The sequence below is a fragment of the Lolium rigidum genome, chromosome 2 (assembly GCF_022539505.1).
Source record: "Lolium rigidum isolate FL_2022 chromosome 2, APGP_CSIRO_Lrig_0.1, whole genome shotgun sequence".
In the NCBI taxonomy this organism is placed as follows: Eukaryota; Viridiplantae; Streptophyta; class Magnoliopsida; order Poales; family Poaceae; genus Lolium; species Lolium rigidum.
The window spans coordinates 39,419,292-39,434,434 of NC_061509.1; the positions used below are offsets into that span (position 1 = coordinate 39,419,292).

Sequence of the window (15,143 nt, forward strand, 5' to 3'; positions counted from 1 at the left end):
GCAACAGAACAGCAGAATGACAGATCAGTTTGGTCTCTACCAAGTACTGTTGTAGAACAAGTACAAAAAGCTATCTAAATGTCAAGAACCCAACATTAAGTTGTGCTGAAAAATGCGGAAATATGATACATGGCCAGATGGCAAAGCTGTACTTCACAGACTGTGAGATTCAGATTAATGCTTCGTGATGCACAGGTGTTCACAGCCAAGTTCATTTTAGAGCTGGAGCCTGACAACACTACCCAGCGTCCATCTTTTCTCTCTTTTTTTTTAAAAAAAGTAAGCTTCTAGTTTGAATTACAGAGTAATCAACACCTCCACTATTTTTTACAAAAGAAGAAACAATGTGTCGGTAGCAAAACAGAAGTTCAGACCAAGAAATTGCTGGTACTATTATGCACATGGAGGTATCGCAACCAACCAGGCTATGGGAAGGGTACACTAAAATATATTAAATTTATGTCATATTCCATATGGTCCGAATGCATTGGCACACCCAAATACAAATTGACTAGACACTGGTGCCATCTCATCAACACGCCAAATACTGATGCTACAACATTCACAACTATGAGATACATAAGTCAAATTCATATACTATGATAGAACAACAGCACAACCATTTGGTAATAAAAGAAATACTCCATGTGATTTTGAAATACGTTCATTGCAAAATAAATACAATTACGGCAATCTTATCAGTGCATTGCAAAGAGTGACATATGATTTATTCTGCAGGACATAGTGATGAAGATGTAGAAAGACGCACCTCTAGACAAGAGTTCCTCAGCAGAGTCTGCATCACAAATAGCCCATCTCGAGCTGCTTTCGCAGGCATGTAGCCCTGTAAAGGTGCCCACATGGAAGAGTACAAATATCCTCGCCCTCTTCGAAATCATTGATGCAGTATAGGGCAGCTACTGTTCCATTGCTCGCCACCGCTGGTCTGGTAAGTTGTGGCCCCAAGAGATTTCATGATCTTCCTTGCTCTATCGTGCCGCCAAGCTCTTCGAACCAGCCAGAAACTAACAAGTCCCAACAGGATTACACACCAGCTGATAATGATGAACCACGGAACTGAGAAGCGGTGGAAATTCAGGCTCCAGTCAGAATCCCACTTCGTCTTCGCTGGCTCATGGAATCCCAGGCCCCCCTCCTGCGACTTTTGTGACTATATGTACTATACTCTTGACAATACGATAGTGGAGAAAGAGAGGTTCTGAAGTAGAGGTTTCTTCCTGTGTATCGTCAAGAGTATAGACAGAATTTCAGTGCTATGGAGGACCTTGGACATAATGAGAAAGAGAGGTTATGAAGTAGAGGTTTCCTCTTTGTTTGCCTCATCTGCTACCCACTTTGCAAAAATGTTTGTTTCCCGATTTGACACTCACAGAGTATAGGTATTGTAATTAAGGTACACGTCTCTTTTTCCAGCTTGTGACAAACACAAGCAAGCAATCTGATGAGCACCTACAACCTATCAGTGATTGTGATTCCACAAGCAACTAACTCAAGAATGCTCTCAGCTCCAAAGCTTGCAGGACTCTTAACATCCACAGTGTAAGTTCCTTTTGTTGTACCCTTCTGAAGTTCGGAATTCTCTACAGCTGCCACCTTTGAATAATTAGTTATCTAAATATGAAGTATGAACAAAAAAAAAAGAAGTCCTGCTTGTGTGGCTAAGAGCACAAGCGAATGCAGTTGAAATGTCATATGCCATGGGTTTAAGTTTAACAAGTATGAACTCGAAAAAAGAGCCTCGAATAGCAAACTTTCTAAACTATGGATAGAAAAATCTGGACTATTGAAACTGTCCATAGTGGACGACATAGTAGAAAATAACACATACACTAATAGTAGGACGAAATGCTTAAACATATTCGGAAATCATCACAATGCACTTGGATGTTCGACAGTGAGAGCACATGATAACTTCATAAAAACGTAGAGTTGGCAAAAAAAAAAAGTACTAATTATGCACCAATATATTGAGAATCTGTGGATCTCAGATAAGAGAGCATAACATGCAATCTGAATAATCAAGAATAGAATAGTACCAGAATTCAGTGTTGAGTATTCAGAAGACTAGACTCTTAAGTTTTAACCATACAAGATAACAGGATAACAGCCACATTTGCTACAAAATCATTCCCAATATCTCAAAGAGAGCTAAACTACCACCATATATACTTCCGTTTCACTTATGAGCAAGCAACCTGATACCTAAGTACCTAACACTCACTTCTGACATTAGCGTCACCAATTTCTCTTCCGAGAATATCTCAGAACTACTAATACCGGACATTTTTATTTTTATTTTTTTGCTTAAACCCAAGTATATATGGAACAATCATGTTTGTGAGAGCACATCACAATCACAATCAGAACATAGTAATATGCCCTGATTCGTAAGAGACCCTCTCTTTTATACACGCGTGCGTGCGTGACAGATGAACGAAGCAATCTGAAATCAATTTTGTCAATCTAAACAGTTCATCCACGTATCCACGCAACTGAGAAAACCAAAAAAAAAAATGTACTGGAGCTGCCCGGGTCTTGAACGCAACAGCCTAAGTTAAGTATGATCGATCCATACTAATCTCACAATCAGGGCTGGTCTCGTCCTGCAACCTGCAAGAAACACGGAAAGGGGCAGCGTTGAGTAGATATAGGTGTGACTCAAGTGAACTTGGTCAGCAGCACTGCGGCACGTCGCGGTGGTACGCGAAGACGGGCCATGCCGCTTCCACTTGCGCGCGTGCCGCCGTCGGCCGACCGTAGCGCGACGACCAGGTTCTCCGGTAGGCTTCAGTAGCTCTTCCTAATTGGGCTTCGGCCTTGTGGGCCATGAAACTTACTGGGCCGCCTGTGATCATGTCGGTGCTGGAGGCTGAACGCGCGCTCCATCCATGTGCATCTGCTCTGAAGTTGGTCTCCCCATGTACGCACGCGCGCGCGCGCGTGGATGCTCCTCACGACCGCTGTTGCTGTTGCATTGAGTCCGGCCGCGCGCGCGCAACGGTGGGACCCAAGGCGCGATGCTCCTTTCGGTCGACACGCGCTGACGGTCGATCGTGCTCGGTGAGGTAGCAGGCGTGCGCCACGGCTGGCTTGATCCACGTCAAATATCAACCGCGATGGCTCGCAACTTAATTCTTTTTTTTTTTTTGAGAATTGCTCGCAACTTAATTCAATTCCATCCATTCGCGCCTCCATTAATTCATGGCCTGCCATGTCCTGCACATACATTAATTAATTAATCAACTGATTTCAAGGCGCGCGCTGGATTCCTTCAGTCAGAGCCCTGCATGTGCACACCCTAATGAATTAATTTAATTTTTATCCTTTTTCCTATTCCCCACACCGGCCGGCTCGTTCCATCCACCGGACCTACCACTTGTTCTCCCGCGCGCCCAAATCAACTGCCAACGTTATCACAAGTTAATCAGGGACGCGGATCTACTAAAATAAACCCGATCGATCGAGAATTCTGAAAACGCTTGGCAGACGGCATAAGTGATCAACTCATCCTCGCCTCTTTTCTCTTCTCTTCTCTTCCACCCCGTGAACACACATTTACATTGACATTTTACGTTTGCGTGTACCTTAGTCGCGCTGCCACGCCCGTCCACCAGCCTGGTAGCGCAAGGGACCAACATCAACTATCGATATGGAATTCCTATATATGGTTCATAGTCAATCAAAATTTCTCAGACGCAAGTAAAATCCTAGTATCATCAGATTACTACTTCCAGCAAGTATCAATCAATTTACAAAAAGCACCAACACATGACATTACATGCTCTCGAATGACCTGTGAATGAAAGTGACCAGCACTGGGACAAACTACGGGTGGCAACTAAGAGCATCTCCAGTCGCGTTCCCCCAAAGCATCCCCAAAGCTATTTGGGGCGTCGGACAAAAAATACCGTTCCAGCCGCGTCCCCCAAAGCCGATTTTTGTCTGACGCCCCGAGCCCGTCCCCGTCCCACAGCGGACACAACGAAAAGCGGGGCGAAGCGACGCGGGCCCGACGCGTCAGCGACTCATTCAAGTTTGGAGAACTGGCGTGCACATCATCGGCAGCAACGGGAGGCACTCGAGCAGTAGGCCCGCCAACAACGTGAGGCGGCGCACGCGGCGTTCTACGCCCCTGGACCCGCAGCTGACGAGACCGCGGCGGCAACAGCGTGGCATGAGGAGGCGCTGGCGAACACCGTTGCGGCGTTCGATGCCTCGACGGAAGCAGAGGCGCGGCGGCGCCGGACGGAGGCGATGAGCCGGCGGTGCGATGATGAGCCGGCGGTCCGTCAACGGCGGAAGGCGATCGAGCGCCAGCAACAACTGGCGGCGGAGGAGCGTCAGCAGCGGGAGGTAGGCACCGCCGGGCGGTCAGTAGGCTAGGTTTAGATGAAAGCTAGCCGTTTTCATTCAAACTTTGTAATATATAATCAAATTTAAATGAAAACCTTTATTTTCGTGCACTAATATTCATTTGGGGGCGGCGTTTGGGGGACGCGACTGGGGAGCGACGTCCCCCAAACGCGGCACGAACAAAACACGCCCCTAACGCTCGATCCGGTGCGTTTTGGGGGACACGACTGGAGATGCTCTAAGAAGGTTCCATCTCCCGCCTATTCACAGCATTCTTAGAAGGGTTATCGTAACGGAATAACGGAATACAGTCCCAGCCAACAACAAAAAAATGTACAAAGAAGCTAACTGGTAGACCCACACATGTATCAAATAAATATCCGGTTTAAGGTGGACATTGATTAGGTCAACTAAACAAAGACCCAAATCTAAGCACGCATATAAACCTTATTAAACATTAGGAAATACAAGGCTGACCAAATGATCCCAAAAATCATATTTCAGAGACCTCGTAGTCAGTCTGCAACCACCTGAGCGTCTCTCCGCTGTGCTTGTGCCGTGTTGCCAATGACGTTTTGCCTCATCCCGGTTCCCCTCCGACGAAGCCTCTAGGTACCCCATGCTTCACACCCTTCAGTTCCTCATCCACATAGTATATGGTTTGAACCTGGAAGTATACAAGTTTTCAGCACATCGTTGGCATAATAAGCAGCAAACAATCCATATAAATTTTTGAGCACATCTATGCATACACATGTACTGCCTACGCACACAACAAGTCTGTATTTAGTGAAGCAAATTTCCATCTATACAAACCTACTTTCTCTCCTTCCTACATATTTAGTACCGACTCAAAGTCTTCTACTCCCTCCGGTTCATCCGAAATGATTGGATGTAAAGTGTCTGTAGGTGTCTTTTCAAGTCCACCGTCAAATCCCAGGGTGTCTTTGAGATTTTACTTCATTTACTTCTTTTTTTTGTCAAATTTGGACTAAAACCACCACAATTACTATTACAGATCCAAGCAAGTACCATTTTCTACAGCATTTCAAATCACAGATCAAATAGAGCAAGCAACCAATACTCGCACATCTCAACGACACATTCTAGATGCAGAAAAAACCCACCTCTCCTCAAGAGTCAAGTTTCTAACAAAAAAAATTTTTATACTAGCAAATCCAGTACCAAATCGAAAATGCTGCACGACCTTTTGCCCCTCTTTTTTAACACTAAAACCTGCACAGCAAACATATACATATATATGTATAAGCTCCAATTCAGACAATTAACACTAGCCCATACAGCACATACAAAGCACTTATATATGGTTCATGGTCACTCAAAATTTCTCAGACGCAAGAATAATCCTAGTATCAGATTACTTCCAGCAAGTATAAGATTATAAAAGCACTCACAGACATGTCACATTACATGCTCTTGAATGCCCTGCCCTGGGAATTTAAGTGACCATCACTGGGACGAAGTATGGAGGGCAAGTAAAGGTATGGTCTCCTGCCATTCACTGCATTCTTAGACAGGTTTCTGCACTGGAATACATTCCCAGCCAACAAAACACAAACACAAAAAAGAACTAGAAAGAAGCACACACACACACACACATATCAAATAAATATCCGGTTTAAGGTTGACATTGATTAAGTCAACTAAACCAAGACCCAAATTTAAACACGCATATAAACCTTATTAAACATTACGAAATAAGTCTGACCAAATGATCCCAAGAATCTTATTCCAGAGAGTACTACTGAACGAGAGCAAATAGGCAGTGACCATAGCAATAGGCAACAGAACAATAACACAGAGAAATCATCAGGGCCGATCGATTCGCTCTTGGAACATTTCGGACGCCGAAAGTTCGGCAACATCTTTGCTAATTTTTCAACATTTATCACATCACAAAGCAAACAAATAAAGCACCATCTCAAGAAGAGACATTTAGATATGCTGTTCCACTTCCTTGTAAAATTAAAAAATGATGACACATCTGAGCTGGAACGAGCTCATCGATTCATCCTCTGCTTCTTCTTTTCCCCTTCTCTTAGAGGACAAGATTCCAGATTAGCTACCACCAAACATATACAAGAACCATACCCTGGAACTAAACCAGCACGAATCGGCTGAATGGCGTGAACACACTTCAGCCATGGCAAGGTGGTGTCATTTTCAAACTCGCCGCAACGGCGAGACCAAACCGTCAATATACATAATTCATCTTTATGCAAAGAGCTAAAACAAGACACGTTGGAGATCAGCTACAGATCAAGCCCATGAGAAATAAAAATCTGTAGCTCAGGTTGACATTGATTAAGTCAACCCAGCCAAGCCCACACTGGAAAGGCACATCTTTTTCTATCTAAAACATTTAGCCCTCAGGCCAACATTCCGCCAACAGCCTAGGCAAGACAAAACCCATAAATAATGTTGCTCTTCTCACTTGAACAGAGGAGTTATGCTGGTAAAAATATCAAAGTTGTACCGACGGGGAAAAATAGCTCCATGTAACACAAATATCACATTTCAATGTTTGTTTCCATGGTACAAAGCGGTTTGGCCGAAAAACAGCAGTAACCAGCTGATTAGGGCCGCTTTTCACAACAAATACGTAACATCAAAATCAAAAAATCTGTTTGATGTTGGAGACAACACACACAACACGGCCCACAGGGCCGACTCGCAGAGCGCTTACCGGAGGGGAAAAAGACAAAAAGGGAATGAATCAGGTTCTAGCAATGTGTGGCTATTTTCACACGGACAAAACCAACATTCATAGTCAGATTGCACTATAGCACACAAACAACACGGCAATTAATGAATCGCCAAGGGTTGCACACCAAATCAACAAACCGGAGAACACGGCTCGCATGGCAGGCTCGAAGAACGCTTACCGGTGGACGAACTAGCCGCAGGGCATGTGGTTTCAGTCCACCTAGTCCAGCCAGCCAACGGCAAACATTCACTGGCACCCTTCAAGTGTGTCCATCCCAGGACACCTCATGCTCGAGGAAGTACTGGTGCTGTCCTCTCCGGTGACAGCTAAGCAAGGGTGAGCAAAGAAGCACGTCAAATATCAAGTGATGATGAATTGCACAACTTATGCATGCACGTAGACAGCGAAGCTACCACAGAACGTAGAGACACACACGGAAATATGCATGGAGGATGGAGCCCTAAACCTATGTGATGAAACAGCTATCAACATGTAGTAATAAGTAATAACAAATTTATCCTTCAATTGTAATCTCTCCGGCCCAATAATTAATATCCACCTTCAAGAGGATCCTAACATGCACACGTTGCTGGACACGTATATATCCTTAACACGATGTATATAAATATATCATTTGCCAATACTGAAAACTAGAAAAAGCATGTTGCATTATAAAAATAGACACGAACCTCCAAACAACTGATCTTGTCAAAAAGCTGATCTTATGGCATAAGCAAAAGTCTAGTTATATACATGCTGATAAGTATATTTCTAAAACGTTTAATTACCTCCAAAGGCATCTAGGAGCTCCTCGTGTCAGCATGTCATCCCTAGATGAAAAGGGTCTTTTAGTTTCAACTGAAACTGCAACATGCAGTATAGAAGTAATAAAGTTTCTGCTCACAAGTAAATACATGCAGGGCATCTCAAGTAGTTCAGTAAACTATGATCTCAAGAGAAATAATAACGTGGTATCATATTTTGAATATATCTAGTAAGCTAAAGGGATCACGGGAAAAAAAGAATAGGCCATGATTTTGCTCAGGTTTAGCTAAACAACCACCACGAGTTTTTCATTCAGTGCAGCAAAACAGATTGGAAGGGAGGGATCGATCAGATACAGTTCTAAAATCTCTACCACTTGTCGCTTCAAGTGAACTGCACCAGGAACACATACTGTTGAGGATGCTCTTCTCCCTAATGAGAATCTGGTGTGACAATGTGAATGAAGCCATTTCCCTGCAATACAAAAAACATGCAGATGAGACTCGGAATTGAGAGTTTGTTCATAGACTAATATGATTGCGAAATCTGCAAGAAAAAAGCTTGACTTGAAGCTTCATTCAACATCCAACGGAAAGCACGATGCTTGATGTCAAAACTTAGTTCTTTGCATTGCACTACACGATTACATTAGAAAAAGAATATGAAGGGCATGATATTTCGAATATACCTACTAAGGTAAAGGGGTCACATGAAAATTAGGCATTCTATTTTGTTTTAGGCAATACAAAGAACGCACACGATTCATCTACTATGTATAGAATGGCATAAAGTGATCGAATCTAGAAGTCAGACACAACAACAGTAAACATAAAGCAATTATAAAACTGGTTAGTTGTAGGATAGAATAGTATGCATCACCACATGTACACATTCTCCGTACATGCCAGAGAGAATGAAAATAACCTAACCACCATGTTTTTAGAAGCATCCTCACCTTTCTGTACAGCGGTACGGAAAAATCCTTGTGCTCCCTTGGCAGCTTTCTCATCACAATGCCTAGTTTAAATTAAAATCACGAAATGGAGGCATAAGCAAATGGCTAGTTACATACATGCAGAAGAGTGTATTTCTAAATCGATTAATTGCCAGCAAGGGCACAGACCACAGGGGAGCTCCTTGTGGTCAGCAAATAATCCCTGAGTGAGAAGGGTACTTAGTATCAATTAAAACTACAGCATGCACATATTTAAACATTCTTTTTGTAATTTTAAAAATGCCTACTCCTAATGACTAGAGGCCATGATTGATCTGTCGTTTGTTTCATGTAACAATACTGTTAAAATAACACAATAAGGTTTCAATTCTGGAATTATATTGGACAAAGAATGCATAATAATATGTAGTATCCCGGTAATCTTCTATTTATAAGATATGAACATAAAAATTTAGAGGATGGACACCCCTGTCTAGATTATGGAATTCAGTGGAATCACACCCAACTGCAGCTACGGTGACGTCCCAAATATCAAATAATACGAATTTCAGAACTAGTCACCTCTATGGTCCGAATGCAGAGAGCTAGCCTAGCAGAGCATAAGTGATGAAACACACCTAATAAACGAACAGGAATCTCTCCCGTCGAGTACCACCACTAACGAGTACATCAAGAGGATCATACATCATATATTTTGCCAACCATCATAAGGCCGTAGCCCTGCCTTAAATTAATAAGCCTGTGACGGGTAGCGATGCGGCGGTGTGCGCCTGGGTCGATGGTCGCTGGCCGGCTTCTTCAGGCGTCGAGGGCTGTGGGCGGCACGGGCTGCCGTTGTTCATCTCTGCCTCTGGTGGAGGTGATGGCGCGGTGATGGTGGAGGTGATGGCGCGCGGTGATGGCACGTGTCTCGACGGCATGGCGTAGCTGGGTCTCGACGATGGGCGTGTGACGGTGGACGAGCGTATGGAGGTTGCGTTGTTTGGTGTCGTCGGCAGCAGGAACGACGTAGGTTGTGCGGATTTTTTTTTCCTGAGGATTGCTTGGCGGTTCCATGGAGGTGACGGCTTCTGTAGCGTGTGCATGAGGTACTCGCTAAGAGTCTGCTAGACCGGATGTGCGCTCCCGTTTCACTTAGAGGGTGTCTCGGGGTATACGATATTCCCGGCTCCTGTTGGCATGTTTTCCATTCATTGTCAGGTGTAGGTGTTGTGTGGCGGCTTTGGGGTTCTTGATGTATAATCTTTATCAGACCTTTGCTGAATAAATTAATAAAGATGGCCGTATGCATCGATTGATGAAGAGGCACGGGCATAGCCTTCATTTCGAAAAAATTAAGGCCGTTAACAGGAACTGAAAAAACAGCAAGCACATAGAAAAAGGAATGACAAACAACTAGAGCTTCGAGTCCACTGCCCTGCAGTCTGGCTGAAGAAGACACGAAGTTGCAGAAGAAATGTGTCCTTGAGGTATTCATCATTGCCGAACTCCAGAGGCCAACTCAAGCCACAATGCCATCCGTTCCCACCTCCGAGGAAAGCTCCCTACCTTCTAGCCTCGGATCGAAGGGCGCCGCACCTGTTAAAAGGTAGAGAGCTCTCCCTCAGCACGCATGGGAATTGTAAGCTTGCTACTACAGAAGAAGGCTATGACACTCGCCGCACCACCATCCACAGAATTCACCTTCGGCCGCAGCAGCAACTACAACACACAGGACCAAGCTGTCGGCAGAAGATAGAGAAGATGTGGTGAAACCGCTACCAGCTACCTACTAGCCACCGCCGAGCTTGTCCACCAACCACTCTATCTCAAGGCGACGCCTCCAACAAGGGAACGGCGCCGAAGCGCCGCTGGCCAAAAACCGAAGCTTTGGGTTTTCACCCAAAATAGGTAGGTCATGGAGGAAGGGACTAGACCTCGATGTCGCCTCCAAGAAGGAGAACGGCGCCAACCGCGTTCTCAACATCGTGACCGCCACCATCAGCCAAGAGTTTCTCCCAGTCCAGAGCCCCTCTTCCGGCCGCACCCACCAATCACCAGAACGAGATCCATGGCCGGCAACGTTAGATGGGCAACACGGGGAGGAGCAACCATCTGCCAGTCAGCACCACCTCGCCACCATGGAGGGCTCTCTGCCGCCTCGCTTGTTACCTCGACAAAAAGAATGTTACCTACAGCCGAGGCCATGCATGAACCGTCGAAGATGTCGTCAGCTTGATGTCTCGGAAGTCAGAACCTGTCGCATACATGGTTGATCACCGTAACTCACGAGTTCTTGCTAGCAGCTAAACGAGTCCAATGTGTCTACACCACTATAAATCAATTAAGCTATCAGTGTAGCTTCAAGCTAGTATATTCTACTCACTATTTTCTTGTCCATTCTTTCTGTTCTACTATGTCAGTTCAAATTAACTTCAAACCATAGTAACCGGGAACTGATGGTGTAATATTGTTGGTCAAAAATATTTTAGAGCTAACATCACATCAGATTATATAGTTAACACGGTAATCAATGCCACAAGCCATTAGACTACCCACAATGGGAGTATCATAGGTAGTATCATGCATTTCATGCATGCAAAACGCTGATGTGGCACTGCAATTATGGACGAAAGAGAGGATACTAGTATCATAGGTAGATACTGTATCATAGCACATGCTACTAGAAAAATTAATGTCAAATAAATCTTGTACATATATTTGTATTGAGATTCTACAAAATAATTAATATATGGAGACTGTGATACTAGTATATGATACCATGCATTATGGAGATAGTAACATGTAGTAGTATCATACGCATGATACTTCTATATGATACTATGCATTGTGACTAGTCTTACAGGACCAGCTCTCGGCTAGAAAAAAAAAAGTGGCCGGATTGGCGAACGCCAATAATCATAAATTCATATAATTATTACCCATGCAACGCCCAACACTTCATATAGGCTCCGAGAACAGGTACTAACTTTCCAGTAATAGATTAGAGGGTCAAATTATTAAGAATACTGAATTTTTTCGATATGTTGGGAATGGTAAAGTCAGCCGAGAAATTAGATTTAATTTCTGAGTCGATTAATTTAGACAGTATTGTATGCTTTTTCACCGGCCAAAAATTACTTAGTGTCGCGAATCAAAAATTAATTAATGTCAAGGAATGAGAATTTAGTTATTATAAAATTATGATCTTTACATCATATCGGAAGTTTCGCTTGTGTTAGTTTCAAGTGTGTTTGAAGAAACTCATGCTCCTTTTAGTTCGTACAGTCGAGAAACTACTTAGGCGCTTTAGGAAACAAAATTGTTCATTAATTAAAGTCACTAATTAAGTAAATTCAAAAAATATAAACGTGGATGGAGGTCAGAGATTTCACATATTCAATAACTAAGTCACTGATAATTATGATTTCGCACTTACAGTGCAAAACCCCTTATTAGACGCCAACGACCCCAATTCTTGTAAGAACTTGACATCTTTTTTGAGGTTTCATGTTCATATGACCTATTACAACACAAACAAAGAATAAAATCACATGAAATTATACCACTCTCGATGGATAGCTAGAGGTTACATGTCATGGGTCCCACTGGACAGGGTTTCGATTCAAATTGCATGAGGAATGGTCATGGTGTAAAAAAGAAATTAAGATCGTTCATTAATTAAAGTCACTAGTAATTAAGTAAATTCAAAAAATATAAACGTGGATGGAGTTCAGAGATTTCACATATTCAATAACTAAGTCACTCATAATTAATTAAGATTTCGGACTTATAGTGCAAAACCCCTTATTAGACGTCAATGACCCCAATTCTTGTAAGAACTTGACATCTTTTTTGAGGTTTCATGTTCATATGACCTATTATAACACAAACAAAGAATTAAATCACATGAAATACCACTCTCGATGGATAGCTAGATGTTACATGTCGTGGGTCCCACTGGACATGGCTTCGATTCAAATTGCGTGAGGAATGGTCACGGTGTAAAAAAGAAAAACCAATACATAACTATGAAGTGGCACTTCCTTTGCAAAGTAGGACTATGGCGCGCGGATATTCTGGACTCATAGTGTGTAACCTCCAGCCACTGACCGATCTCTTGTAAGTACTTGTCCTCTTTTGGGTCTTTTCATGTTCCTAGGACCAATTATAACACAATAAAAGAGGAAAGTCATATGAATCACCATTTTCGACCGAAAGCTAATGGATAATATTATACTCACAAGGAATCACCGCTCTCCATAGACAGCTACAAGATAGACACCGAGGGTCCCTTGGAATAAAGTTTACGTGAAATTGCGTGAGGGAGGGTCAAAACTCTTATCCTTTTGATTGAGGTCGTGATATGGTCATAGAAGGGTGGTGTAAAAAAGACAATACACAACTCTGAAGTGACACTTCCTTCGTACTTAAATAGGACTATAATTCATGAAGATTTTAGACTTGTAGTCCAAAAAAAAAACCCACTCCGAAACCACTGACCCAACTCTTGTAAAGTGGTACCTACATAACAAACATGATTGCCCTGAACAAATATTTTAGCCTTATAGTGCAAAACTCCCACTTCGAAGCCACTCAAACAACTTTTGTAAGAACTTGGACTCTTTTGGGGTTTTTAGTGGTCTTGCGACCCATTATAACACAAAAAAAGGAAAGTCACATGGAATCTCTACTCTCGACTAAAAGCTAGGGGTAAACATCGCGGGGCATGCAAAATAGAGGAACACATGAAATCACGCCAAAAACCATCAAAAACTATTCCCTTATGGTATGAGGGGTCGTAATATGAGTATACATGGGTGTTTTAAAGCGGAGAAGCCAAAACACAACATTGATGTAGTAGCAACTGATTGATAAATATGATTATTTTGCAGACTAGTTCTGGATTAATGGTGCATAACCTCACTTAGAGGCCACCGTCCCAATCGATTCTTCCCTACTCCTGTAAGAACTTTTTTTTGGTTTGTCATGTTCTTATGACCTATTCTAATAATGCAAAGAAAAAATTCACTTGGAATCCCCAGTTTCGACGAGAATACAATTTGTAGATATCATGGGGCCCATGGAATAGGGTTTCACGTGAAATCATGAGATCAACGGTGGTAAACCCACCTATCTTGTATGGTGTCCTAATATGGGTATACGTGGGGTCCTAGAATACACGCCAATTAATAATTAATATGTCATTACCTCCCACCTTCGCTCGACACCGAGGATAGCACCAACAAACGAAATATGGAGTGGAATCCCACCAATCGTTGGTTGCCACATCAAGCAACCAGAGACCGTCACCTCTCCTCCCTCCACAACCCCCCAACCTCGGACTCCAAATTTGTGATTTAATTGTAGCATAACATTTTTGGTGACTTGAGGAAATATGTGTAGTACGTCAACCAAAAAAATTGCAAGCATCCATAAGTTTGATCATATATAAACCTTCCTATATAAATAGAATGATAATGATCTAAAATAGTCGGAGGATCGCGTATCCTCCAACCTCTGGCTCACGCATCTCGTGTGTGTGTCGCGATGGCCCACCTTATCTCTTTCCCTCACCACTCTTTTTTTACTTTGTTCCTTACAGGAACACCACACATCTGACGCTATCCCATTCTCACGCGGTCGTACCACCACCATGTTGGCTACCTAGCCCCACAACTCGCCGGCTACCAACATCCCCCTCCCCCCCCCCGCCCGCTTGTTCTCCCTCGTCTCCCCCGTGGAACCTCCGCACCTCATCCTCCGATACACGCCAAACGGCCGACGGAGCCCTCGCGTCTTTGTGTGGATTGCACAACATCGCCTCGCCACCCATGCGGAGACTCCCGCATCGTCGCGTTGTGCTCCACCGTGCGTGGATTCTAGCGTGACTCTGGTTTTCCACGCACTTCGCCATGGCGCGGCCACGCCAAACCTCTGCTTCCTCGTCGTTGAAGTTCTCCTGCGCATGCCTCCTCCCAAATCCGGCTGGACGACGACGCTACTCATCGAGGTGCGCCGCCACCACAACGCCTCGTCCCCCGCCTCTGGCATGGCCATGGCTACAAAGGTTTAGACCTTTTCTGCTAAGTCAGGCCACCTGTGGTGCCATAGCAGTCCGATGCTGCTTCGACCGCCCGCAAACGATGCTTCAAGGATCGGGCAGCAGTGCTACTAGTGGAGGACGTCGAAGGTGCCACATGCGACGATGATGTGAGTGGTGTAGAGCAGTGTTTCCTAGGTTGTCTGGTGGTGCTACCATCGGTGAGGCTCGGTGCTGCAACTGGTGACAACAATGCTACCACTTGCGAGGTAGGGTGCTACAAGGAGGAAGCGGCAGTT

At 43.8% G+C, this 15,143-nt stretch overlaps 1 protein-coding gene and 1 long non-coding RNA gene across 2 annotated transcripts in view; both read right to left on the minus strand.

Moving 5' to 3' along the window:
* The window catches only part of LOC124689554 (YTH domain-containing protein 1-like), a 45,976-nt gene that overhangs the window by 6,558 nt on the left and 24,275 nt on the right, over positions 1 to 15,143 (minus strand). The window lies entirely within an intron of this gene.
* Positions 6,932 to 8,870, minus strand: LOC124691608. Its single transcript, XR_006999014.1, has 3 exons — positions 8,823 to 8,870; positions 7,891 to 8,341; positions 6,932 to 7,428 (listed from the first exon to the last, which is right to left on the minus strand). It is a non-coding gene; the product is annotated as an uncharacterized LOC124691608 (long non-coding RNA).